The 26,739-nt window shown below is 60.3% G+C and overlaps 4 pseudogenes; all 4 read right to left on the bottom strand.

Moving 5' to 3' along the window:
• Nucleotides 1-4,074: 4,074 nt before the first annotated feature.
• Nucleotides 4,075-4,255, bottom strand: LOC143341566 (U2 spliceosomal RNA; annotated as a pseudogene).
• A 5,875-nt stretch (nt 4,256-10,130) lies between these two features.
• LOC143341565 (U2 spliceosomal RNA) lies at nt 10,131-10,311 on the bottom strand (annotated as a pseudogene).
• Nucleotides 10,312-16,224: 5,913 nt separating this feature from the next.
• Nucleotides 16,225-16,405, bottom strand: LOC143341564 (U2 spliceosomal RNA; annotated as a pseudogene).
• A 5,907-nt stretch (nt 16,406-22,312) lies between these two features.
• Nucleotides 22,313-22,493, bottom strand: LOC143341489 (U2 spliceosomal RNA; annotated as a pseudogene).
• Between the last annotated feature and the right edge of the window lie 4,246 nt (nt 22,494-26,739).

The following is a 26,739-nucleotide window of genomic DNA, read 5'->3' as shown; positions in this document are numbered from 1 at the left end:
CCGTCACGTACCATTCACAAAACCAATAGGGAATTGTGAATGGGTCGTTGTGACGACCAACAGGAGGCTTACGGTGTGTGTATGACTCGGGTACCCCGGGTTCGTTAAGCCCGTACTGCAGCTGAAAGGCTGGCAGCCCCTGAGGGAGCCAGTGCCGACTTCCTCACGCTGGCGCCCCGTAGCAGGAAATCCACCCGTGGAATTATAACCGATCTTAAGGTTTCCACCTTCTGCCACGGAGCTAGCAGGGAGCGATCCACCGCCCCCAGGTCCCTCAGCACATCCCGGATCGTGGAGTAGGGCGTCTGGTCGATCCGAACCCCGGTGGGAATGCCCAGGTGCTCATAGGCGTCTCCGTCTCCGAGCGCTGGAACGAGTCCCTCGTTGAGGCCAAACTCGGTCCGGGCCACCGCGCCGCTTCCAAGGACGTGCAGCGTCGCGCACTTCCCCGGATTGAACGCGAGGCCCAGACTCCGCGCCGTGGCCTCTGCTGCTCCCAGTAGCCCTCTCATGCCCTCGGGGGACTTCGCGATCAATGCGATATCATCCGCGTAAGCTAGGGCTGCTACCTTAAAGCCCGCCATCTCATACCCGGCCCTCGACTCCGCGGCTTGTCGAACCACGGGTTCGATTGCCAGGTTAAAGAGTATAGGGCTCAAGGGGCAGCCCTGTCTTACTCCCGACTGCATGGGGATCCTATCAGTGAATCCTTCGGCAGTACGGACCCTCGTCGTGCAATCGGTGTATAGACACCGGACGAGGTTGACGATCGCGTGGGGGGCACCGGCACCGGTCAGCGCGTTTAAGATGGCGGCGTGGGGGACCGAACCAAAAGCATTGGAAAGGTCCAGCCACGCAACCACCAACTCCCTCCGCCGTCGCTTCGCGTCGATAAGGGCCTCCCGCAGCACGAAGTTGTGCTCAAGGCACCCCTCGTACGGCAGAAAGCCCTTTTGTGCCGGGGAGAGCCGTCGATTTTGGACGGCCCAGCGGGTAAGGCGGTCGGCCATCACGGCCGCGAAGAGCTTGGGGATTACGTCACCCATGGCGATGGGACGCCAGTTGCTGAGGTCATCCCTCTCACCTTTCTTGTAAATCAAGATGGTATTTGACTCCTTCCACAGGGAGGGAATCAACTCCACCCGACGGCACGCATTGTATGCCGCCGTCAGGACCTCGGCTCCCGGATCGGCCCCCCTCAGGTCGGCGTAGGTGATTCCATCCGGTCCGGGGGATGATTTTTTCATCCTCCGGAGGCGGTTGAACACCTCGGCCGACCCGAAGGGCCTCTCCAGTGCCTCATTGGTTCCTTCCTCCGGCTGGTCGTGGTGGAGCGCCGGGAAGTGTTCCGAACGGTCCCGAGCCGCATATATAGAACTAAAGTGCCCTTGGACAATGTCCTTGGGCACTTGGCAGTGCGGAGATTGCTCGGCTAGCACCTCCTGCACTGCCCGCTTGCGGTTCGTTCGGAACAGACGCTGTATTCGCGTGGCTTCCCGGACGTGTTCCGTCCGTGTGAAAGGAGCCCCGGTCGCTCCGTTGCAACTGGCATCCCCTCGGGGACGCACCCCCAAACTCTCCGCCGCATCCGGCCTTCCTCCTCCCCCCCCAGTGGCCCTTGCGGCACCCCCCCTTCCACGAGCAGAACGCCTCGAACCAAAGAAGTCCGCCACAAGGGCGGCAAGGGCCTCTAAGCCCTCCGCTGTCTCCACCGCCTCTGCAGCCGCGACGATTCGCGCCCTTTCGGACGCTTCCTCGGCGCCGCCGCGTCGGCGGGGGGCAGCCATTGGCGTCCGCTCGCTCCGGGTGGATCCGCGCCCTCTCCCTGGACGCTCCACGATTGCATCAGGATTCCGCTCCGGCCCATGTCTGAGCCCCCCACACGTCCGCTGCGTCCGCTTACCTCCGGTCACCGTCGGGTCACTCCGTGCGCACGTTCCTGGGTCGACACCACTCCCTCTCCCCCTCGTCGCCGTCTGCCTCCGGTCCACGGCGGCGTTTCCTCTACTGACCGCAGGGGTTGCACCACTCGGGGCCGCGGTCCTTCTACAAACAGAGCCCCGGTTTGACCCGGGGGCATTAGTCGGACTGCCCCGGCTCGCGTCGGTTATATTACGATTTAACATCCCTTGCTGGTCGTCCGAAATAAAATTGCTATTAAAATTTATAGGGCTCGTGGCCCTGTCACAGTACCTTTTTATACTGCTAAAATCTTTAGTCTTGTTGTTAAAATCAGTCTTATAATTGTTACCCTTATTACTAGTTGGGCCCTGGTCCGTATTTCGGCCCCGTTCCGCCTCCACGGAGGGACCGACCATTCCCGCGCTGCCGGGGGGCATTACTCCTTCCTCTGTTGCATCCTGCTCCCCCGGCACGGGGGTCTGCAGCCCAGCCCTCTTCCTTCCTCTTCTGGGGGCCGCCACTATCCAATCTTCATTCGGTGGCGACGACGACGGGGCCGCTGTCGTTGCCTCCTCTCCTGACGACGACTCCTCGATGGCCGGGAGTCTCTTCCTCCTCCCTCTTCTTGTCGTCCCCACCCCTGGGGATGTGGGGGCGGTGGTATTGCCCCCTTTCGTCCCCCTCCCGGGCGGGAGGGACACGGCCCGGGCGCTTCTTCCTCTCCTTGGGGTGGGGCATCCTAGCGCCGCCGGAGATGTCGTCGGCGGTGTCCTTCTCCCGGCCGCGACTGGTACCACCGCCTGGGGAGTGCCGCGAATCCTCCTGCCTCGTCGTGGTGTACCCGGGGTCTGCTGGGGGGGCTCGGTGGCGGCTCTCCTGGCTCGCGCCCTCGTCCTGGGCGCGAGTGCCGGCGGCGAGGTGGAATTGCCGCCGGCTGTCCCCCTCGGCGATGGAGTTGGACCCCGGGTAGGCGGTGGTGTCACGACCGGTGCGGGTATTGACCCCCGCACCACCGAGGTCGTCGTCGTGGTCGTCGTGATCGTCGTCGTCGTCGTCGTCGTGGCCGCCGTGGATGTTACGACCACCGGGGCAATCCTACCGGCCGACGACAGATTGCCGGAGTTGGTCTGGGTTAGTTGTCCGGCGGGGGGGGGCGGCTGGGTGGTGGTGGTCCCCCCCACTGTCGTCGGTCCGGCCGGCGAGGGCGTCTTGGGCGTTGTCCTCTTCGTTTCCCTCGCCGTGGCTGTCGTCGTTACCCCGGTGGTGGCGGCCGGTGGCCCCCGGGTGACCTCCGCGAAGGTGGTGGTCGGAGTCACCCTTCTGCTGCACCCCCTCGGTGCAGCCGTTGCGGGCTCGGGCTGCGACCCGCTGCGTCTGGCGGCGACGGTAACAAAGCTCTTCAGTGTGGCGGTGGCGGGCTTCTTTCCCGCCACCGTCGCCGCCGTTGTCCTCCGCCCTGTCGTTGTCCTCGCCGTCGTCGTTGTGGGGGCGGAGGACTTTGACTTACCACGGGAGGTCGACGCCGCCACCGCTGGCACGTTTCTTCTCGCGCATGGCGGCTCGCCTCCTCGCGTGGTCGATCGATCCGTTTCGGCGGATCGCGGGGCCTCGCTTCTCGCGCCCTCGCGGAGGGAGCCCGCCCCCCCGCGGGTCCGCTGGCCGGGGATGCAGATGCGTCGCCCGGGGCGGCCGATGGTGCACCAGCGGCAGGAGGATTCGGTGCACCATTCGCGTGGCTTGCAGCGTGATGCTGCTTCACCTTCTTCAGTGCATAAGCACTGTTGTCGGTGAAGCCGCAATCACCGCATACAAACCTACGCGTAATACCCGAATGGTGAAGTTTAAGGTGTTTACCTAAATCCTCGTGCCGCTGGTACACCGCCGCTCCCCTTCGCAGCGCCGTAGTCCCTCGATGGCAGTAGGGACAGATAAATTGGTCGGGGAACGGGAACTTAACGATTACCTCGTTTCCTCGGGCGACGCATCCGGATCCTTCGGCCATGCCTGAAACTTAGAAAATAAAACGAAGAACAGAGAGAGAGCAAAAGGAAGAGTCAAAGTGTATATAAAAGTTAGAAGTTAAAAGTTAAAAGTTAAAAGTTAAAAGTTAAAAGTCAAAAGTCAAGAGTTAAAAGATAGATAAATAAAATACTTAAAATCTGATTTTTGTGTAGTTATTGAGCCAATCCTGGCGGCACTGCAATGCCAGGCTGACTCGCGACAGAGGTGGAGCAAGCTCCAACTGCTCCGTCAATTTCCAAAAATCAGATTAATATTCTGACTCCCCGATGGGGAGTGTATCAGATATTAAGCTGATAAGAACAGATAAAAGCAGTTTTATTTCAATAAATGTTTCCCCGGGGCGAAGCCCCGGGGATCAGGTACAGAGTATACATATGTTTTTACAGGTCGCGTGGCTAATTATTATAATTTCAAAGTGCGCAGGGACAGTCCCCCTGCGCCCTTGTCGTCATAGTACTTTCACATTTAATATCGCACTGGGCGTCCATATGATATGTTTGTAGGGTAATCCACTTTAGTTTCCTCCTTATCAGATCCTCATACGAATTTTAACGTTGTATAAGTTGACGTGACTAGATAGCTAAAAGAAATAAATAAATATAGATAACAGTAACATAAACAAAATATAACGGAGTATAACAATTCGACGGTGTATAGGGCCGCAAAAAGAAAGAAAGAAAGGAGTTATAAACAGACGAGGAGTTGTTATATAACATCAAGCAAAGTAAAATAAAGTAAAATAGCATACAGTAATCTAGGATTAGGTATTATATGGTCAAGTCGAGTGCCATGTATAGGGTGGCTTGACTAGAATATAAATAGCGACACAAGAAAGAAGAGTATCGCCTCTAGAAGTGCATGCTGCAGATTGCCGGCTAGGACGCCCACTACTCGTCCTCTCGAACTCGGGGCAGTCCGCTGGTGCTATTATTTCCGGCCCCTCGTCCCCCACGGTCCTCTTGCTCGCTAGTCAATCCTCTTGACGCCACCGCGTTCTCATCAGCTTCGGGCGCCGCGGTCGGAGCGGGGTACTGCCGGATCCCAGAGACGTGTTCCACGTAAATGTCCCTGGACCAGGCTATGGTCTCTGATACCATGAGCCGTCTCATGGTCCTCGCGTAGAACCGTGAGACGCGCAGCGTTTTCAGGAGGGACTCGTTGTCCGGGTGCCATGCGCCCAGGGCCCCGACGATGAACGCGCCCACGTGGACGGTGTAGCCGCGCCGGCGGAGAGCACACGCTATAGGCGCGTATTTTCGCAGTTTCTCCGCCTTGGCATCTTCGAAGGCCATGAAGGTGTTTTCAAATGGCACGGCCACATCGACCAGGTGGACGGTCCGTGACGGCTCGTGCGTCACGACTATGTCGGGACGCAAGGCCGCCAGTTCGTCGGGGACCCCCGGGACACGTCGGTCAACCCGGAGGTCGCCCGGAAGACGGGTCGCCCTCGCAAGCCTGCGAACCAAGCCGTGGTGTCGGAGCTGGCGAGCCGCCGAGTGAACGCCGCAGTGCCCGAGCACGTGAGGAAGGCTCTCGAGCTTAAACCCGCATCGCCGACATCGTTTATCGCCCTCCCCCCAACGGATTGCTCCATTGAGTGGGAGGACATCAAGGCGCGCACGATGGATAAAGCGCCAGTCGGCGAAGCGAGTAAATGACCCCCCACGCATGAAGTGATTGCTCACCGCATGGCGGGAGGTCACGCCGAAAACCTTCCCCTGGTCAGGTTTCCGGACCAGTGTCATTCTGTAGTGCTCAGCCACTGCCGCCCTCATCCGGCGGATTATCTCCGCCTTCGCCCCTGGTGACACCACGACCGGTTCGCCCCGCGAGGCGATCTCCACCGAGAGCTCGGCCCGACCATCGTCCCACTTCCACCGAAAACCGAAACGCGCCGCAGACCTGAGCGCGGCGGACCGCACCCGCGACCAGAATGAGGCACATCCGCTGGTTGGCCACGCGAAGTCCCCGGTCAAACGACCCGACAGGTACTCCGCGAGGTCCCCCTCTGTCGGAGGCCGACGCAGCTTGTCCCGCGCCGCTGTATCAAGGGATGCCCTTGCCAGTGATGCAACGACCGGGTCCCGTGCGTTCAGAAGCCTGAACGCATGGGCCACGGTCGTCACATCAGCCAGGTCAGCCAGCGGGAGGAGTCCGCATCCTCCCCATGAAGGGGGGATGTAAACTACCTCCGCACTGGCCCGCTGTGGCAAATTGAGCCATCCCTTGACCACGCGCCTAACAGCCTTGTCTACCTCCGCCAGTGCCGACTTCCTCACGCTGGCGCCCCGTAGCAGGAAATCCACCCGTGGAATTATAACCGATCTTAAGGTTTCCACCTTCTGCCACGGAGCTAGCAGGGAGCGATCCACCGCCCCCAGGTCCCTCAGCACATCCCGGATCGTGGAGTAGGGCGTCTGGTCGATCCGAACCCCGGTGGGAATGCCCAGGTGCTCATAGGCGTCTCCGTCTCCGAGCGCTGGAACGAGTCCCTCGTTGAGGCCAAACTCGGTCCGGGCCACCGCGCCGCTTCCAAGGACGTGCAGCGTCGCGCACTTCCCCGGATTGAACGCGAGGCCCAGACTCCGCGCCGTGGCCTCTGCTGCTCCCAGTAGCCCTCTCATGCCCTCGGGGGACGTCGCGATCAATGCGATATCATCCGCGTAAGCTAGGGCTGCTACCTTAAAGCCCGCCATCTCATACCCGGCCCTCGACTCCGCGGCTTGTCGAACCACGGGTTCGATTGCCAGGTTAAAGAGTATAGGGCTCAAGGGGCAGCCCTGTCTTACTCCCGACTGCATGGGGATCCTATCAGTGAATCCTTCGGCCGTACGGACCCTCGTCGTGCAATCGGTGTATAGACACCGGACGAGGTTGACGATCGCGTGGGGGGCACCGGCACCGGCCAGCGCGTTTAGGATGGCGGCGTGGGGGACCGAACCAAAAGCATTGGAGAGGTCCAGCCACGCAACCACCAACTCCCTCCGCCGTCGCTTCGCGTCGATAAGGGCCTCCCGCAACACGAAGTTGTGCTCAAGGCACCCCTCGTACGGCAGAAAGCCCTTTTGTGCCGGGGAGAGCCGTCGATTTTGGACGGCCCAGCGGGTAAGGCGGTCGGCCATCACGGCCGCGAAGAGCTTGGGGATTACGTCACCCATGGCGATGGGACGCCAGTTGCTGAGGTCATCCCTCTCACCTTTCTTGTAAATCAAGATGGTATTTGACTCCTTCCACAGGGAGGGAATCAACTCCACCCGACGGCACGCATTGTATGCCGCCGTCAGGACCTCGGCTCCCGGATCGGCCCCCCTCAGGTCAGCGTAGGTGATTCCATCCGGTCCGGGGGATGATTTTTTCATCCTCCGGAGGCGGTTGAACACCTCGGCCGACCCGAAGGGCCTCTCCAGTGCCTCATTGGTTCCTTCATCCGGCTGATCGTGGTGGAGCGCCGGGAAGTGTTCCGAACGGTCCCGAGCCGCATATATAGAACTAAAGTGCCCTTGGACAATGTCCTTGGGCACTTGGCAGTGCGGAGATTGCTCGGCTAGCACCTCCTGCACTGCCCGCTTGCGGTTCGTTCGGAACAGACGCTGTATTCGCGTGGCTTCCCGGACGTGTTCCGTCCGTGTGGAAGGAGCCCCGGTCGCTCCGTTGCAACTGGCATCCCCTCGGGGACGCACCCTCAAACTCTCCGCCGCATCCGGCCTTCCTCCTCCCCCCCCAGTGGCCCTTGCGGCACCCCCCCTTCCACGAGCGGAACGCCTCGAACCAAAGAAGTCCGCCACAAGGGCGGCAAGGGCCTCTAAGCCCTCCGCTGTCTCCACCGCCTCTGCAGCCGCGACGATTCGCGCCCTTTCGGACGCTTCCTCGGCGCCGCCGCGTCGGCGGGGGGCAGCCATTGGCGTCCGCTCGCTCCGGGTGGGTCCGCGCCCTCTCCCTGGACGCTCCACGATTGCATCGGGATTCCGCTCCGGCCCATGTCTGAGCCCCCCACACGTCCGCTGCGTCCGCTTACCTCCGGTCACCGTCGGGTCACTCCGTGCGCACGTTCCTGGGTCGACACCACTCCCTCTCCCCCTCGTCGCCGTCTGCCTCCGGTCCACGGCGGCGTTCCCTCTACTGACCGCAGGGGTTGCACCACTCGGGGCCGCGGTCCTTCTACAAACAGAGCCCCGGTTTGACCCGGGGGCATTAGTCGGACTGCCCCGGCTCGCGTCGATTGTAACATAATTTCGCATCCCTTGCTGGTCGTCCCGAATAAAATTGTCATTCGAAATAAAATTAAAATTGATGGGGCTCGTGGCCCTGTCACAGTACCTTTTCTTACTGCTCTTATCACTAGTCCTGCTGTTAAAATTATTATTGCTACCCTTACTACTATTTGGGCCCTGGTCCGTATTTCGGCCCCGTTCCGCCTCCACGGAGGGACCGACCATTCCTGCGCTGCCGGGGGGCATTACTCCTTCCTCCGTTGCCTCCTGTTCCCCCGGCACGGGGGTCTGCAGCCCGGCCCTCTTCCTTCCTTTTCTGGGCGCCGCCACTGTCCAGTCTTCATTCGGCGGCGACGACGACGGGGCCGCTGTCGTTGCATCTTCTTCCGACGACGACTCCTCGATGGCCGGGAGTCTCCTCCTTCTCCCTCTTCTCGTCGTCCCCACCCCTGGGGATACGGGGGCGGCGGTGTTGCCCCCCTTCGTCCCCCTCCCGGGCGGGAGGGACACGGCCCGGGCGCTTCTTCCTCTCCTTGGGGTGGGGCATCCTAATGCCGCCGGAGATGTCGTCGGCGGCGTCCTTCTCCCGGCCGCGACTGGTACCACCGCCTGGGGGGTGCCGCGAATCCTCCTGCTTCGTCGTGGTGTGCCCGGGGTCTGCTGGGGGGGCTCGGTGGCGGCTCTCCTGGCTCGCGCCCTCGTCCTGGGCGCGAGTGCCGGCGGCGAGGTGGAATTGCCGCCGGCTGTCCCCCTCGGCGATGGAGTTGGACCCCGGGTAGGCGGTGGTGTCACGACCGGTGCGGGTATTGACCCCCGCACCACCGAGGTCGTCGTCGTGGTCGTCGTGATCGTCGTCGTCGTCGTCGTCGTGGCCGCCGTGGATGTTACGACCACCGGGGCAATCCTACCGGCCGACGACAGATTGCCGGAGTTGGTCTGGGTTAGTTGTCCGGCGGGGGGGGGCGGCTGGGTGGTGGTGGTCCCCCCCACTGTCGTCGGTCCGGCCGGCGAGGGCGTCTTGGGCGTTGTCCTCTTCGTTTCCCTCGCCGTGGCTGTCGTCGTTACCCCGGTGGTGGCGGCCGGTGGCCCCCGGGTGACCTCCGCGAAGGTGGTGGTCGGAGTCACCCTTCTGCTGCACCCCCTCGGTGCAGCCGTTGCGGGCTCGGGCTGCGACCCGCTGCGTCTGGCGGCGACGGTCACAAAGTTCTTCAGTGTGGCGGTGGCGGGCTTCTTTCCCGCCACCGTCGCCGCCGTTGTCCTCCGCCCTGTCGTTGTCCTCGCCGTCGTCGTTGTGGGGGCGGAGGACTTTGACTTACCGCGGGAGGTCGACGCCGCCACCGCTGGCACGTTTCTTCTCGCGCATGGCGGCTCGCCTCCTCGCGTGGTCGATCGATCCGTTTCGGCGGATCGCGGGGCCTCGCTTCTCGCGCCCTCGCGGAGGGAGCCCGTCCCCCCCGCGGGTCCGCTGGCCGGGGATGCAGATGCGTCACCCGGGGCGGCCGATGGTGCACCAGCGGCAGGAGGATTCGGTGCACCATTCGCGTGGCTTGCAGCGTGATGCTGCTTCACCTTCTTCAGTGCATAAGCACTGTTGTCGGTGAAGCCGCAATCACCGCATACAAACCTACGCGTAATACCCGAATGGTGAAGTTTAAGGTGTTTACCTAAATCCTCGTGCCGCTGGTACACCGCCGCTCCCCTTCGCAGCGCCGTAGTCCCTCGATGGCAGTAGGGACAGATAAATTGGTCGGGGAACGGGAACTTAACGATTACCTCGTTTCCTCGGGCGACGCATCCGGATCCTTCGGCCATGCCTAAAACTTAGAAAACAGAAACGAAAAGCAAGCAGAGAGAGCAAAGGAGAAGTCAAAGTGTATATAGAAAGTCAGAAATAAAAGTTTTTAAAAGTTAAAAGTTAAAAGTTAAAAGTTAAAAGTCAAAAGTTAAAAGATCAATAAATAAATAAATAAAATACTTAAAATCTGATTTTCGTGTAGTTATTGAGCCAATCCTGGCGGCACTGCAATGCCAGGCTGACTCGCGACAGAGGTGGAGCAAGCTCCAACTGCTCCGTCAATTTCCAAAAATCAGATTAATATTCTGACTCCCCGATGGGGAGTGTATCAGATATTAAGCTGATAAGAACAGATAAAAGCAGTTTTATTTCAATAAATGTTTCCCCGGGGCGAAGCCCCGGGGATCAGGTACAGAGTATACATGTATATAGCATTATATGACATAATTATTATAATTTTAAAGGGCGCAGGGACAGTCCCCCTGCGCCCTTATCGTCGTAACACTTTCGCGTTTAATTTTCGCACTGGGCGTCCAACTGGTATGTGCAAGTGGTAGTCCATTTTGGCTCCTTCCTTGTCAGGTCATCATATGGATTTTAACCGTATATATTCACATAAATAACAGATAAATAAATAAATAAATAAATAAATAAGTAACAACAAGGAACAGAAATAACAATATAAAAGAGTACAGCAATTTGACGGTGTATAGGGCCGCAAAAGGAACGAAAAGAAGTATCAGTGAGCAGAACAAAGAAAAGAAGAGAAAAGAAAGAAGTATAAATATAGAATGAAATAGCATAAAATGGACTAGAATAAGGAATAACGAGATCGAATCCGGACTAGCATCCCGGTAGGATAAAATTAGGTCAAAACGGTAAAAGAAAAATAAAAGAGCGTAGTATATAAAACACTTTGTGCTGCTAGTGGCCAGATGGAACGCCCACTACTCGTCTTCTCGAGCTCGGGGCAGTCCGCTGGTGCTATTATTTCCGGCCCCTTGACCCCCACGGTCCTCTTGCACGCTAGTCAATCTTCTTGACGCCACCGCGTTCTCGTCAGCTTCGGGCGCCGCGGTCGGAGCGGGGTACTGCCGGATCCCAGAGACGTGTTCCACGTAAATGTCCCTGGACCAGGCTATGGTCTCTGATACCATGAGCCGTCTCATGGTCCTCGCGTAGAACCGTGAGACGCGCAGCGTTTTCAGGAGGGACTCGTTGTCCGGGTGCCAGGCGCCCAGGGCCCCGACGATGAACGCGTCCACATGGACGGTGTAGCCGCGCCGGCGGAGAGCACACGCTATAGGCGCGTATTTTCGCAATTTCTCCGCCTTGGCGTCTTCGAAGGCCATGAAGGTGTTTTCGAATGGCACGGCCACATCGACCAGGTGGACGGTCCGTGACGGCTCGTGCGTCACGACTATGTCAGGACGCAAGGCCGCCAGCTCGTCGGGGACACCCGGGACACGTCGGTCAACCCGGAGGTCGCCCGGAAGACGGGTCGCCCTCGCGAGCCTGCGGACCAAGCCGTGGTGCCGGAGCTGGCGAGCCGCCGAGTGAACGCCGCAGTGCCCGAGCACGTGAGGAAGGCTCTCGAGCTTAAACCCGCATCGCCGACATCGTTTATCGCCCTCCCCCCAACGGATTGCTCCATTGAGTGGGAGGACATCAAGGCGCGCGCGATGGATAAAGCGCCAGTCGGCGAAGCGAGTAAATGACCCCCCACGCATGAAGTGATTACTCACCGCATGGCGGGAGGTCACGCCGAAAACCTTCCCCTGGTCAGGTTTCCGGACCAGTGTCATTTTGTAGTGCTCAGCCACTGCCGCCCTCATCCGGCGGATTATCTCCGCCTTCGCTCCTGGTGACACCACGACCGGTTCGCCCCGCGAGGCGATCTCCACCGAGAGCTCGGCCCGACCATCGTCCCACTTCCACCGAAAACCGAAACGCGCCGCCGACCTGAGCGCGGCGGACCGCACCCGCGACCAGAATGAGGCACATCCGCTGGTTGGCCACGCGAAGTCCCCGGTCAAACGACCCGACAGGTACTCCGCGAGGTCTCCCTCTGTCGGAGGCCGACGCAGCTTGTCCCGCGCCGCTGTATCAAGGGATGCCCTTGCCAGTGATGCAACGACCGGGTCCCGTGCGTTCAGAAGCCTGAACGCATGGGCCACGGTCGTCACATCAGCCAGGTCAGCCAGGGGGAGGAGTCCGCATCCTCCCCACGACGGGGGGATGTAAACTACCTCCGCACTGGCCCGCTGTGGCAAATTGAGCCATCCCTTGACCACGCGCCTGACAGCCTTGTCTACCTCCGCCAGTGCCGACTTCCTCACGCTGGCGCCCCGTAGCAGGAAATCCACCCGTGGAATTATAACCGATCTTAGGGTTTCCACCTTCTGCCACGGAGCTAGCAGGGAGCGGTCCACCGCTCCCAGGTCCCTCAGCACATCCCGGATCGTGGAGTAGGGCGTCTGGTCGATCCGAACCCCGGTGGGAATGCCCAGGTGCTCATAGGCGTCTCCGTCTCCGAGCGCTGGAACGGGTCCCTCGTTGAGGCCAAACTCGGTCCGGGCCACCGCGCCGCTTCCAAGGACGTGCAGCGTCGCGCACTTCCCCGGATTGAACGCGAGGCCCAGACTCCGCGCCGTGGCCTCTGCTGCAACCAGTAGCCCTCTCATGCCCTCGGGGGACGTCGCGATCAATGCGATATCATCCGCGTAAGCCAGGGCTGCTACCTTAAAGCCCGCCATCTCGTACCCGGCCCTCGACTCCGCGGCTTGACGAACCACGGGTTCGATTGCCAGGTTAAAGAGTATAGGACTCAAGGGGCAGCCCTGTCTTACTCCCGACTGCATGGGGATCCTATCAGTGAATCCTTCGGCAGTACGGACCCTCGTCGTGCAATCGGTGTATAGACACCGGACGAGGTTGACGATCGCGTGGGGGGCACCGGCACCGGCCAGTGCGTTTAAGATGGCGGCGTGGGGGACCGATCCAAAAGCATTGGAAAGGTCCAGCCACGCCACCACCAACTCCCTCCGCCGTCGCTTCGCGTCGGTAAGGGCCTCCCGCAGCACGAAGTTGTGCTCAAGGCACCCCTCATACGGCAGAAAGCCCTTTTGTGCCGGGGAGAGCCGTCGATTTTGGACGGCCCAGCGGGTAAGGCGGTCAGCCATCACGGCCGCGAAGAGCTTGGGGATTACGTCACCCATGGCGATGGGACGCCAGTTGCTGAGGTCATCCCTCTCACCTTTCTTGTAAATCAAGATGGTATTTGACTCCTTCCACAGGGAGGGAATCAACTCCATCCGACGGCACGCATTGTATGCCGCCGTCAGGACCTCGGCTCCCGGATCGGCCCCCCTCAGGTCGGCGTAGGTGATTCCATCCGGTCCGGGGGATGATTTTTTCATCCTCCGGAGGCGGTTGAACACCTCGGCCGACCCGAAGGGCCTCTCCAGTGCCTCATTGGTGCCTTCATCCGGCTGGTCGTGGTGGAGCGCCGGGAAGTGCTCCGAACGGTCCCGAGCCGCATATATAGAACTAAAGTGCCCTTGGACAATGTCCTTGGGCACTTGGCAGTGCGGAGATTGCTCGGCCAGCACCTCCTGCACTGCTCGCTTGCGGTTCGTTCGGAACAGACGCTGTATTCGCGTGGCTTCCCGGACGTGTTCCGTCCGTGTAGAAGGAGCCCCGGTCGCTCCGTTGCAACTGGCATCCCCTCGGGGACGCACCCCCAAACTCTCCGCCGCATCCGGCCTTCCTCCTCCCCCCCCAGTGGCTCTTGCGGCACCCCCCCTTCCGCGAGCGGAACGCCTCGAACCAAAGAAGTCCGCCACAAGGGCGGCAAGGGCCTCTAAGCCCTCCGCTGTCTCCACCGCCTCCGCAGCCGCGACGATTCGCGCCCTTTCGGACGCTTCCTCGGCGCCGCCGCGTCGGCGGGGGGCAGCCATTGGCGTCCGCTCGCCCCGGGTGGGTCCGCGCCCTCTCCCTGGACGCTCCACGATTGCTTCGGGATTCCGCCCCGGCCCATGTCTGAGCCCCCCACACGCTCGCTGCGTCCGCTTACCTCCGGTCACCATCGGGTCACTCCGTGTGCACGTTCCTGGGTCGACACCACTCCCTCTCCCCCTCGTCGCCGTCTGCCTCCGGTCCACGGCGGCGTTCCCTCTACTGACCGCAGGGGTTGCACCACTCGGGGCCGCGGTCCTTCTACAAACAGAGCCCCGGTTTGACCCGGGGGCATTAGTCGGACTGCCCCGGCTCGCGTCGATTACGTTAAAATTTAAATCCCATCGCTGGTCGTCACGGTTAGGATTGTCATAACTGCTGTTAAAATTAATGGGGCTCGTGGCCCTATCACAGTACCTTTTAATCCTGCTAAAATCTTTAGTCCTGCTACTAAAATCAACATTATTATTATTATTATTATCATTAATACTACTAATATTAAGTGGGCCCTGGTCCGTATTTCGGCCCCGTTCCGCCTCCACGGAGGGACCGACCATTTCTGCGCTGCCGGGGGGCGTTATTCTTCTCTCCGTGGCTCCCTGGCCCCCCGGCTCGGGGGTCTGCAGCCCAGCCCTCCTCCTTCCTCTTCTGGGGGCCGCCACTGTCCAATCTACCCTCGGCGACGACGACGACGGAGCCGCTGTCGCTTCCGCATCTTCGTCCTCTCCTGATGACGACTCCTCGATGGCCGGGAGTCTCCTCCTTCTCCCTCTTCTTGTCGTCCCCACCCCTGGGGATGTGGGGGCGGTGGTGTTGCCCCCTTTCGTCCCCCTCCCGGGCGGGAGGGACACGGCCCGGGCACTTCTTCCTCTCCTTGGGGTGGGGCATCCTAGCGCCGCCGGAGAAGTCGTCGGCGGCGTCCTCCTCCCGGCCGCGACTGGTTCCACCGCCTGGGGGGTGCCGCGGATCCTCCTACTGCGCCGTAATGTACCCGGGGTCTGCTGGGGGGGCTCGGTGGCGGCTCTCCTGGCTCGCGCCCTCGTCCTGGGCGCGAGTGCCGGCGGCGAGATGGAATTGCCGCCGGCTGTCCCCCTCGGTGATGGAGTTGGGCCCCGGGTGGGCGGTGGTGTCACGACCGGTGCGGGTATTGACCCCCGCACCACCGAGGTCGTCGTCGTGGTCGTCGTGATCGTCGTCGTCGTCGTCGTCGTGGCCGCCGTGGATGTTGCAACCACCGGGGCAATCCTACCGGCCGACGACAGATTGCCGGAGTTGGTCTGGGTTAGTTGTCCGGCGGGGGGGGGGCGGCTGGGTGGTGGTGGTCCCCCCCACTGTCGTCGGTCCGGCCGGCGAGGGCGTCTTGGGCGTTGTCCTCTTCGTCTCCCTCGCCGTGGCTGTCGTCGTTACCCCGGTGGTGGCGGCCGGTGGCCCCCGGGTGACCTCCGCGAAGGTGGTGGTCGGAGTCACCCTTCTGCTGCACCCCCTCGGTGCAGCCGTTGCGGGCTCGGGCTGCGACCCGCTGCGTCTGGCGGCGACGGTCACAAAGTTCTTCAGTGTGGCGGTGGCGGGCTTCTTTCCCGCCACCGTCGCCGCCGTTGTCCTCCGCCCTGTCGTTGTCCTCGCCGTCGTCGTTGTGGGGGCGGAGGACTTTGACTTACCGCGGGAGGTCGACGCCGCCACCGCTGGCACGTTTCTTCTCGCGCATGGCGGCTCGCCTCCTCGCGTGGTCGATCGATCCGTTTCGGCGGATCGCGGGGCCTCGCTTCTCGCGCCCTCGCGGAGGGAGCCCGTCCCCCCCGCGGGTCCGCTGGCCGGGGATGCAGATGCGTCACCCGGGGCGGCCGATGGTGCACCAGCGGCAGGAGGATTCGGTGCACCATTCGCGTGGCTTGCAGCGTGATGCTGCTTCACCTTCTTCAGTGCATAAGCACTGTTGTCGGTGAAGCCGCAATCACCGCATACAAACCTACGCGTAATACCCGAATGGTGAAGTTTAAGGTGTTTACCTAAATCCTCGTGCCGCTGGTACACCGCCGCTCCCCTTCGCAGCGCCGTAGTCCCTCGATGGCAGTAGGGACAGATAAATTGGTCGGGGAACGGGAACTTAACGATTACCTCGTTTCCTCGGGCGACGCATCCGGATCCTTCGGCCATGCCTAAAACTTAGAAAACAGAAACGAAAAGCAAGCAGAGAGAGCAAAGGAGAAGTCAAAGTGTATATAGAAAGTCAGAAATAAAAGTTTTTAAAAGTTAAAAGTTAAAAGTTAAAAGTTAAAAGTCAAAAGTTAAAAGATCAATAAATAAATAAATAAAATACTTAAAATCTGATTTTCGTGTAGTTATTGAGCCAATCCTGGCGGCACTGCAATGCCAGGCTGACTCGCGACAGAGGTGGAGCAAGCTCCAACTGCTCCGTCAATTTCCAAAAATCAGATTAATATTCTGACTCCCCGATGGGGAGTGTATCAGATATTAAGCTGATAAGAACAGATAAAAGCAGTTTTATTTCAATAAATGTTTCCCCGGGGCGAAGCCCCGGGGATCAGGTACAGAGTATACATATATATCGGTCATATGACAAAATTAATATAATTTTAAAGGGCGCAGGGACAGTCCCCCTGCGCCCTTATCGTCGTAGCACTTTCACATTAATTATCGCACTGGGCGTCCAACTGATGCGTGTATGTAGTAGTCCGTTATGGCTCCTTCCTTGTCAAGTCATCATGTGGATTTTGACCATAAGTATGTTAACATGAATAACAGGCAACTAAATAAATAAATAAATAAATAAATAAGTAATAAAATAAGTAACAACAAGGAAGAGGAGAGTAGATCATAATACCAGCAAATAGCAAGAACAGAAACAAGAATATAAAAAAAGTACAGCAATTTGACGGTGTATAGGGCCGCAAAAAGAAAGAAAAGGAATATAAATGAGCAAAGAAATATAGCTGTAGAACAAAATGGCATGCAGTGAACTGGAATGAGGTAGAACGAGATCGAGTTTGGACTAGAATACGAGTGAGATAGAATTAAGTATATGCAGTATAGCACTTAAGAAAAATATATATAATACTGATGGCCAAAAGGAACGCCCACTACTCGTCTTCTCGAGCTCGGGGCAGTCCGCTGGTGCTATTGTTACCGGCCCCTCGACCCCCACGGTCCTCTTGCACGCTAATCCATCTTCTTGGCGCCACCGCGTTCTCGTCAGCTTCGGGCGCCGCGGTCGGAGCGGGGTACTGCCGGATCCCAGAGACGTGTTCCACGTAAATGTCCCTGGACCAGGCTATGGTCTCTGATACCATGAGCCGTCTCATGGTCCTCGCGTAGAACCGTGAGACGCGCAGCGTTTTCAGGAGGGACTCGTTGTCCGGGTGCCAGGCGCCCAGGGCCCCGACGATGAACGCGTCCACGTGGACGGTGTAGCCGCGCCGGCGGAGAGCACACGCTATAGGCGCGTATTTTTGCAGTTTCTCCGCCTTGGCGTCTTCGAAGGCCATGAAGGTGTTTTCAAATGGCACGGCCACATCGACCAGGTGGACGGTCCGTGACGGCTCGTGCGTCACGACTATGTCGGGACGCAAGGCCGCCAGTTCGTCGGGGACACCCGGGACACGTCGGTCAACCCGGAGGTCGCCCGGGAGACGGGTCGCCCTCGCAAGCCTGCGAACCAAGCCGTGGTGCCGGAGCTGGCGAGCCGCCGAGTGGACGCCGCAGTGCCCGAGCACGTGAGGAAGGCTCTCGAGCTTAAACCCGCATCGCCGACATCGTTTATCGCCCTCCCCCCAACGGATTGCTCCATTGAGTGGGAGGACATCAAGGCGCGCGCGATGGATAAAGCGCCAGTCGGCGAAGCGAGTAAATGACCCCCCACGCATGAAGTGATTGCTCACCGCATGGCGGGAGGTCACGCCGAAAACCTTCCCCTGGTCAGGTTTCCGGACCAGTGTCATCCTGTAGTGCTCAGCCACTGCCGCCCTCATCCGGCGGATTATCTCCGCCTTCGCTCCTGGTGACACCACGACCGGTTCGCCCCGCGAGGCGATCTCCACCGAGAGCTCGGCCCGACCATCGTCCCACTTCCACCGAAAACCGAAACGCGCCGCGGACCTGAGCGCGGCGGACCGCACCCGCGACCAGAATGAGGCACATCCGCTGGTTGGCCACGCGAAGTCCCCGGTCAAACGACCCGACAGGTACTCCGCGAGGTCCCCCTCTGTCGGAGGCCGACGCAGCTTGTCCCGCGCCGCTGTATCAAGGGATGCCCTTGCCAGTGATGCAACGACCGGGTCCCGTGCGTTCAGAAGCCTGAACGCATGGGCCACGGTCGTCACATCAGCCAGGTCAGCCAGTGGGAGGAGTCCGCATCCTCCCCACGAAGGGGGGATGTAAACCACCTCCGCACTGGCCCGCTGTGGCAAATTGAGCCATCCCTTGACCACGCGCCTAACAGCCTTGTCTACCTCCGCCAGTGCCGACTTCCTCACGCTGGCGCCCCGTAGCAGGAAATCCACCCGTGGAATTATAACCGATCTTAAGGTTTCCACCTTCTGCCACGGAGCTAGCAGGGAGCGATCCACCGCCCCCAGGTCCCTCAGCACATCCCGGATCGTGGAGTAGGGCGTCTGGTCGATCCGAACCCCGGTGGGAATGCCCAGGTGCTCATAGGCGTCTCCGTCTCCGAGCGCTGGAACGGGTCCCTCGTTGAGGCCAAACTCGGTCCGGGCCACCGCGCCGCTTCCAAGGAGGTGCAGCGTCGCGCACTTCCCCGGATTGAACGCGAGGCCCAGACTCCGCGCCGTGGCCTCTGCTGCACCCAGTAGCCCTCTCATGCCCTCGGGGGACGTCGCGATCAATGCGATATCATCCGCGTAAGCTAGGGCTGCTACCTTAAAGCCCGCCATCTCGTACCCGGCCCTCGACTCCGCGGCTTGTCGAACCACGGGTTCGATTGCCAGGTTAAAGAGTATAGGGCTCAAGGGGCAGCCCTGTCTTACTCCCGACTGCATGGGGATCCTATCAGTGAATCCTTCGGCAGTACGGACCCTCGTCGTGCAATCGGTGTATAGACACCGGACGAGGTTGACGATCGCGTGGGGGGCACCGGCACCGGTCAGCGCGTTTAAGATGGCGGCGTGGGGGACCGATCCAAAAGCATTGGAAAGGTCCAGCCACGCCACCACCAACTCCCTCCGCCGTCGCTTCGCGTCGGTAAGGGCCTCCCGCAGCACGAAGTTGTGCTCAAGGCACCCCTCATACGGCAGAAAGCCCTTTTGTGCCGGGGAGAGCCGTCGATTTTGGACGGCCCAGCGGGTAAGGCGGTCAGCCATCACGGCCGCGAAGAGCTTGGGGATTACGTCACCCATGGCGATGGGACGCCAGTTGCTGAGGTCATCCCTCTCACCTTTCTTGTAAATCAAGATGGTATTTGACTCCTTCCACAGGGAGGGAATCAACTCCATCCGACGGCACGCATTGTATGCCGCCGTCAGGACCTCGGCTCCCGGATCGGCCCCCCTCAGGTCGGCGTAGGTGATTCCATCCGGTCCGGGGGATGATTTTTTCATCCTCCGGAGGCGGTTGAACACCTCGGCCGACCCGAAGGGCCTTTCCAGTGCCTCATTGGTGCCTTCATCCGGCTGGTCGTGGTGGAGCGCCGGGAAGTGCTCCGAACGGTCCCGAGCCGCATATATAGAACTAAAGTGCCCTTGGACAATGTCCTTGGGCACTTGGCAGTGCGGAGATTGCTCGGCCAGCACCTCCTGCACTGCTCGCTTGCGGTTCGTTCGGAACAGACGCTGTATTCGCGTGGCTTCCCGGACGTGTTCCGTCCGTGTAGAAGGAGCCCCGGTCGCTCCGTTGCAACTGGCATCCCCTCGGGGACGCACCCCCAAACTCTCCGCCGCATCCGGCCTTCCTCCTCCCCCCCCAGTGGCTCTTGCGGCACCCTCCCTTCCGCGCGCGGAACGCCTCGAACCAAAGAAGTCCGCCACAAGGGCGGCAAGGGCCTCTAAGCCCTCCGCTGTCTCCACCGCCTCCGCAGCCGCGACGATTCGCGCCCTTTCGGACGCTTCCTCGGCGCCGCCGCGTCGGCGGGGGGCAGCCATTGGCGTCCGCTCGCCCCGGGTGGGTCCGCGCCCTCTCCCTGGACGCTCCACGATTGCTTCGGGATTCCGCCCCGGCCCATGTCTGAGCCCCCCACACGCTCGCTGCGTCCGCTTACCTCCGGTCACCATCGGGTCACTCCGTGTGCACGTTCCTGGATCGACACCACTCCCTCTCCCCCTCGTCGCCGTCCGCCTTCGGTCCACGGCGGCGTTCCCTCTACTGACCGCAGGGGTTGCACCACTCGGGGCCGCGGTCCTTCTACAAACAGAGCCCCGGTTTGACCCGGGGGCATTAGTCGGACTGCCCCGGCTCGCGTCGATTGCGTTAAAATTTAAATCCCATCGCTGGTCGTCTTGGTTAAGATTGTCATAGCTGCTGTTAAAATTAATGGGGCTCGTGGCCCTATCACAGTACCTTTTAATCCTGCTAAAATCTTTAGTCCTGCTACTAAAATCAACATTATTATTATTGTCATTACTATTAATATTACTAATATTAGATGGGCCCTGGTCCGTATTTCGGCCCCGTTCCGCCTCCACGGAGGGACCGACCATTTCTGCGCTGCCGGGGGGCGTTATTCTTCTCTCCGTGGCTCCCTGGCCCCCCGGCACGGGGGTCTGCAGCCCAGCCCTCCTCCTTCCTCTTCTGGGGGCCGCCACTGTCCAGTCTACCCTCGGCGACGACGACGACGGAGCCGCTGTCGCTTCCGCATCTTCGCCCTCTCCTGACGACGACTCCTCGATGGCCGGGAGTCTCCTCCTTCTCCCTCTTCTTGTCGTCCCCACCCCTGGGGATGTGGGGGCGGTGGTGTTGCCCCCTTTCGTTCCCCTCCCGGGCGGGAGGGACACGGCCCGGGCACTTCTTCCTCTCCTTGGGGTGGGGCATCCTAGCGCCGCCGGAGAAGTCGTCGGCGGCGTCCTCCTCCCGGCCGCGACTGGTTCCACCGCCTGGGGGGTGCCGCGGATCCTCCTACTGCGCCGTAATGTACCCGGGGTCTGCTGGGGGGGCTCGGTGGCGGCTCTCCTGGCTCGCGCCCTCGTCCTGGGCGCGAGTGCCGGCGGCGAGGTGGAATTGCCGCCGGCTGTCCCCCTCGGTGATGGGGTTGGGCCCCGGGTGGGTGGTGGTGTCACGACCGGTGCGGGTATTGACCCCCGCACCACCGAGGTCGTCGTCGTCGTCGTCGTGATCGTCGTCGTCGTCGTCGTCGTGGCCGCCGTGGATGTTACGACCACCGGGGCAATCCTACCGGCCGACGACAGATTGCCGGAGTTGGTCTGGGTTAGTTGTCCGGCGGGGGGGGGGCGGCTGGGTGGTGGTGGTCCCCCCTACTGTCGTCGGTCCGGCCGGCGAGGGCGTCTTGGGCGTTGTCCTCTTCGTTTCCCTCGCCGTGGCTGTCGTCGTTACCCCGGTGGTGGCGGCCGGTGGCCCCCGGGTGACCTCCGCGAAGGTGGTGGTCGGAGTCACCCTTCTGCTGCACCCCCTCGGTGCAGCCGTTGCGGGCTCGGGCTGCGACCCGCTGCGTCTGGCGGCGACGGTAACAAAGTTCTTCAGTGTGGCGGTGGCGGGCTTCTTTCCCGCCACCGTCGCCGCCGTTGTCCTCCGCCCTGTCGTTGTCCTCGCCGTCGTCGTTGTGGGGGCGGAGGACTTTGACTTACCGCGGGAGGTCGACGCCGCCACCGCTGGCACGTTTCTTCTCGCGCATGGCGGCTCGCCTCCTCGCGTGGTCGATCGATCCGTTTCGGCGGATCGCGGGGCCTCGCTTCTCGCGCCCTCGCGGAGGGAGCCCGTCCCCCCCGCGGGTCCGCTGGCCGGGGATGCAGATGCGTCGCCCGGGGCGGCCGATGGTGCACCAGCGGCAGGAGGATTCGGTGCACCATTCGCGTGGCTTGCAGCGTGATGCTGCTTCACCTTCTTCAGTGCATAAGCACTGTTGTCGGTGAAGCCGCAATCACCGCATACAAACCTACGCGTAATACCCGAATGGTGAAGTTTAAGGTGTTTACCTAAATCCTCGTGCCGCTGGTACACCGCCGCTCCCCTTCGCAGCGCCGTAGTCCCTCGATGGCAGTAGGGACAGATAAATTGGTCGGGGAACGGGAACTTAACGATTACCTCGTTTCCTCGGGCGACGCATCCGGATCCTTCGGCCATGCCTAAAACTTAGAAAACGAAAAGCAAGCAGAGAGAGCAAAGGAAAAGTCAAAGTGTCAGAATAAAAGTTAAAAGTTAAAAGTTAAAAGTCAAAAGTCAAGAGTTAAAAGATCAATAAATAAATAGATAAATAAATAAAATACTTAAAATCTGATTTTTGTGTAGTTATTGAGCCAATCCTGGCGGCACTGCAATGTCAGGCTGACTCGCGACAGAGGTGGAGCAAGCTCCAACTGCTCCGTCAATTTCCAAAAATCAGATTAATATTCTGACTCCCCAATGGGGAGTGTATCAGATATTAAGCTGATAAGAACAGATAAAAGCAGTTTTATTTCAATAAATGTTTCCCCGGGGCGAAGCCCCGGGGATCAGGTACAGAGTATACATATATATCGGTCATATGACAAAATTAATATAATTTTAAAGGGCGCAGGGACAGTCCCCCTGCGCCCTTATCGTCGTAGCACTTTCACATTAATTATCGCACTGGGCGTCCAACTGATGCGTGTATGTGGTAGTCCGTTATGGCTCCTTCCTTGTCAAGTCATCATGTGGATTTTGACCATAAGTATGTTAACATGAATAACAGGCAACTAAATAAATAAATAAATAAATAAATAAATAAGTAATAAAATAAGTAACAACAAGGAAGAGAAGAGTAGATCATAATACCAGCAAATAGCAAGAACAGAAACAAGAATATAGAAAAGTACAGCAATTTGACGGTGTATAGGGCCGCAAAAAGAAAGAAAAGGAATATAAATGAGCAAAGAAATATAACTGTAGAACAAAATGGCATGCAGTGAACTAGAATGAGGTAGAACGAGATCGAGTTTGGACTAGAATACGAGTGAGATAGAATTAAGTATATGCAGTATAGCACTTAAGAAAAATATATATAATACTGATGGCCAAAAGGAACGCCCACTACTCGTCTTCTCGAGCTCGGGGCAGTCCGCTGGTGCTATTGTTACCGGCCCCTCGACCCCCACGGTCCTCTTGCACGCTAATCCATCTTCTTGGCGCCACCGCGTTCTCGTCAGCTTCGGGCGCCGCGGTCGGAGCGGGGTACTGCCGGATCCCAGAGACGTGTTCCACGTAAATGTCCCTGGACCAGGCTATGGTCTCTGATACCATGAGCCGTCTCATGGTCCTCGCGTAGAACCGTGAGACGCGCAGCGTTTTCAGGAGGGACTCGTTGTCCGGGTGCCAGGCGCCCAGGGCCCCGACGATGAACGCGTCCACGTGGACGGTGTAGCCGCGCCGGCGGAGAGCACACGCTATAGGCGCGTATTTTTGCAGTTTCTCCGCCTTGGCGTCTTCGAAGGCCATGAAGGTGTTTTCAAATGGCACGGCCACATCGACCAGGTGGACGGTCCGTGACGGCTCGTGCGTCACGACTATGTCGGGACGCAAGGCCGCCAGTTCGTCGGGGACACCCGGGACACGTCGGTCAACCCGGAGGTCGCCCGGGAGACGGGTCGCCCTCGCAAGCCTGCGAACCAAGCCGTGGTGCCGGAGCTGGCGAGCCGCCGAGTGAACGCCGCAGTGCCCGAGCACGTGAGGAAGGCTCTCGAGCTTAAACCCGCATCGCCGACATCGTTTATCGCCCTCCCCCCAACGGATTGCTCCATTGAGTGGGAGGACATCAAGGCGCGCGCGATGGATAAAGCGCCAGTCGGCGAAGCGAGTAAATGACCCCCCACGCATGAAGTGATTGCTCACCGCATGGCGGGAGGTCACGCCGAAAACCTTCCCCTGGTCAGGTTTCCGGACCAGTGTCATCCTGTAGTGCTCAGCCACTGCCGCCCTCATCCGGCGGATTATCTCCGCCTTCGCTCCTGGTGACACCACGACCGGTTCGCCCCGCGAGGCGATCTCCACCGAGAGCTCGGCCCGACCATCGTCCCACTTCCACCGAAAACCGAAACGCGCCGCGGACCTGAGCGCGGCGGACCGCACCCGCGACCAGAATGAGGCACATCCGCTGGTTGGCCACGCGAAGTCCCCGGTCAAACGACCCGACAGGTACTCCGCGAGGTCCCCCTCTGTCGGAGGCCGACGCAGCTTGTCCCGCGCCGCTGTATCAAGGGATGCCCTTGCCAGTGATGCAACGACCGGGTCCCGTGCGTTCAGAAGCCTGAACGCATGGGCCACGGTCGTCACATCAGCCAGGTCAGCCAGTGGGAGGAGTCCGCATCCTCCCCACGAAGGGGGGATGTAAACCACCTCCGCACTGGCCCGCTGTGGCAAATTGAGCCATCCCTTGACCACGCGCCTAACAGCCTTGTCTACCTCCGCCAGTGCCGACTTCCTCACGCTGGCGCCCCGTAGCAGGAAATCCACCCGTGGAATTATAACCGATCTTAAGGTTTCCACCTTCTGCCACGGAGCTAGCAGGGCGCGGTCCACCGCCCCCAGGTCCCTCAGCACATCCCGGATCGTGGAGTAGGGCGTCTGGTCGATCCGAACCCCGGTGGGAATGCCCAGGTGCTCATAGGCGTCTCCGTCTCCGAGCGCTGGAACGGGTCCCTCGTTGAGGCCAAACTCGGTCCGGGCCACCGCGCCGCTTCCAAGGACGTGCAGCGTCGCGCACTTCCCCGGATTGAACGCGAGGCCCAGACTCCGCGCCGTGGCCTCTGCTGCACCCAGTAGCCCTCTCATGCCCTCGGGGGACGTCGCGATCAATGCGATATCATCCGCGTAAGCTAGGGCTGCTACCTTAAAGCCCGCCATCTCGTACCCGGCCCTCGACTCCGCGGCTTGTCGAACCACGGGTTCGATTGCCAGGTTGAAGAGTATAGGGCTCAAGGGGCAGCCCTGTCTTACTCCCGACTGCATGGGGATCCTATCAGTGAATCCTTCGGCAGTACGGACCCTCGTCGTGCAATCGGTGTATAGACACCGGACGAGGTTGACGATCGCGTGGGGGGCACCGGCACCGGTCAGCGCGTTTAAGATGGCGGCGTGGGGGACCGAACCAAAAGCATTGGAAAGGTCCAGCCACGCAACCACCAACTCCCTCCGCCGTCGCTTCGCGTCGATAAGGGCCTCCCGCAGCACGAAGTTGTGCTCAAGGCACCCCTCGTACGGCAGAAAGCCCTTTTGTGCCGGGGAGAGCCGTCGATTTTGGACGGCCCAGCGGGTAAGGCGGTCGGCCATCACGGCCGCGAAGAGCTTGGGGATTACGTCACCCATGGCGATGGGACGCCAGTTGCTGAGGTCATCCCTCTCACCTTTCTTGTAAATCAAGATGGTATTTGACTCCTTCCACAGGGAGGGAATCAACTCCACCCGACGGCACGCATTGTATGCCGCCGTCAGGACCTCGGCTCCCGGATCGGCCCCCCTCAGGTCGGCGTAGGTGATTCCATCCGGTCCGGGGGATGATTTTTTCATCCTCCGGAGGCGGTTGAACACCTCGGCCGACCCGAAGGGCCTCTCCAGTGCCTCATTGGTTCCTTCCTCCGGCTGGTCGTGGTGGAGCGCCGGGAAGTGTTCCGAACGGTCCCGAGCCGCATATATAGAACTAAAGTGCCCTTGGACAATGTCCTTGGGCACTTGGCAGTGCGGAGATTGCTCGGCTAGCACCTCCTGCACTGCCCGCTTGCGGTTCGTTCGGAACAGACGCTGTATTCGCGTGGCTTCCCGGACGTGTTCCGTCCGTGTGAAAGGAGCCCCGGTCGCTCCGTTGCAACTGGCATCCCCTCGGGGACGCACCCCCAAACTCTCCGCCGCATCCGGCCTTCCTCCTCCCCCCCCAGTGGCCCTTGCGGCACCCCCCCTTCCACGAGCAGAACGCCTCGAACCAAAGAAGTCCGCCACAAGGGCGGCAAGGGCCTCTAAGCCCTCCGCTGTCTCCACCGCCTCTGCAGCCGCGACGATTCGCGCCCTTTCGGACGCTTCCTCGGCGCCGCCGCGTCGGCGGGGGGCATCCATTGGCGTCCGCTCGCTCCGGGTGGATCCGCGCCCTCTCCCTGGACGCTCCACGATTGCATCAGGATTCCGCTCCGGCCCATGTCTGAGCCCCCCACACGTCCGCTGCGTCCGCTTACCTCCGGTCACCGTCGGGTCACTCCGTGCGCACGTTCCTGGGTCGACACCACTCCCTCTCCCCCTCGTCGCCGTCTGCCTCCGGTCCACGGCGGCGTTTCCTCTACTGACCGCAGGGGTTGCACCACTCGGGGCCGTGGTCCTTCTACAAACAGAGCCCCGGTTTGACCCGGGGGCATTAGTCGGACTGCCCCGGCTCGCGTCGGTTATATTACGATTTAACATCCCTTGCTGGTCGTCCGAAATAAAATTGCTATTAAAATTTATAGGGCTCGTGGCCCTGTCACAGTACCTTTTTATACTGCTAAAATCTTTAGTCTTGTTGTTAAAATCAGTCTTATAATTGTTACCCTTATTACTAGTTGGGCCCTGGTCCGTATTTCGGCCCCGTTCCGCCTCCACGGAGGGACCGACCATTCCCGCGCTGCCGGGGGGCATTACTCCTTCCTCTGTTGCATCCTGCTCCCCCGGCACGGGGGTCTGCAGCCCAGCCCTCTTCCTTCCTCTTCTGGGGGCCGCCACTATCCAATCTTCATT

Source organism: Colletes latitarsis, chromosome 4 (genome assembly GCF_051014445.1).
Source record: "Colletes latitarsis isolate SP2378_abdomen chromosome 4, iyColLati1, whole genome shotgun sequence".
NCBI lineage: Eukaryota > Metazoa > Arthropoda > Insecta > Hymenoptera > Colletidae > Colletes > Colletes latitarsis.
The sequence above is the reverse complement of the archived record's forward strand: the minus strand, read 5'-3'. Positions and strand labels throughout refer to the sequence as shown.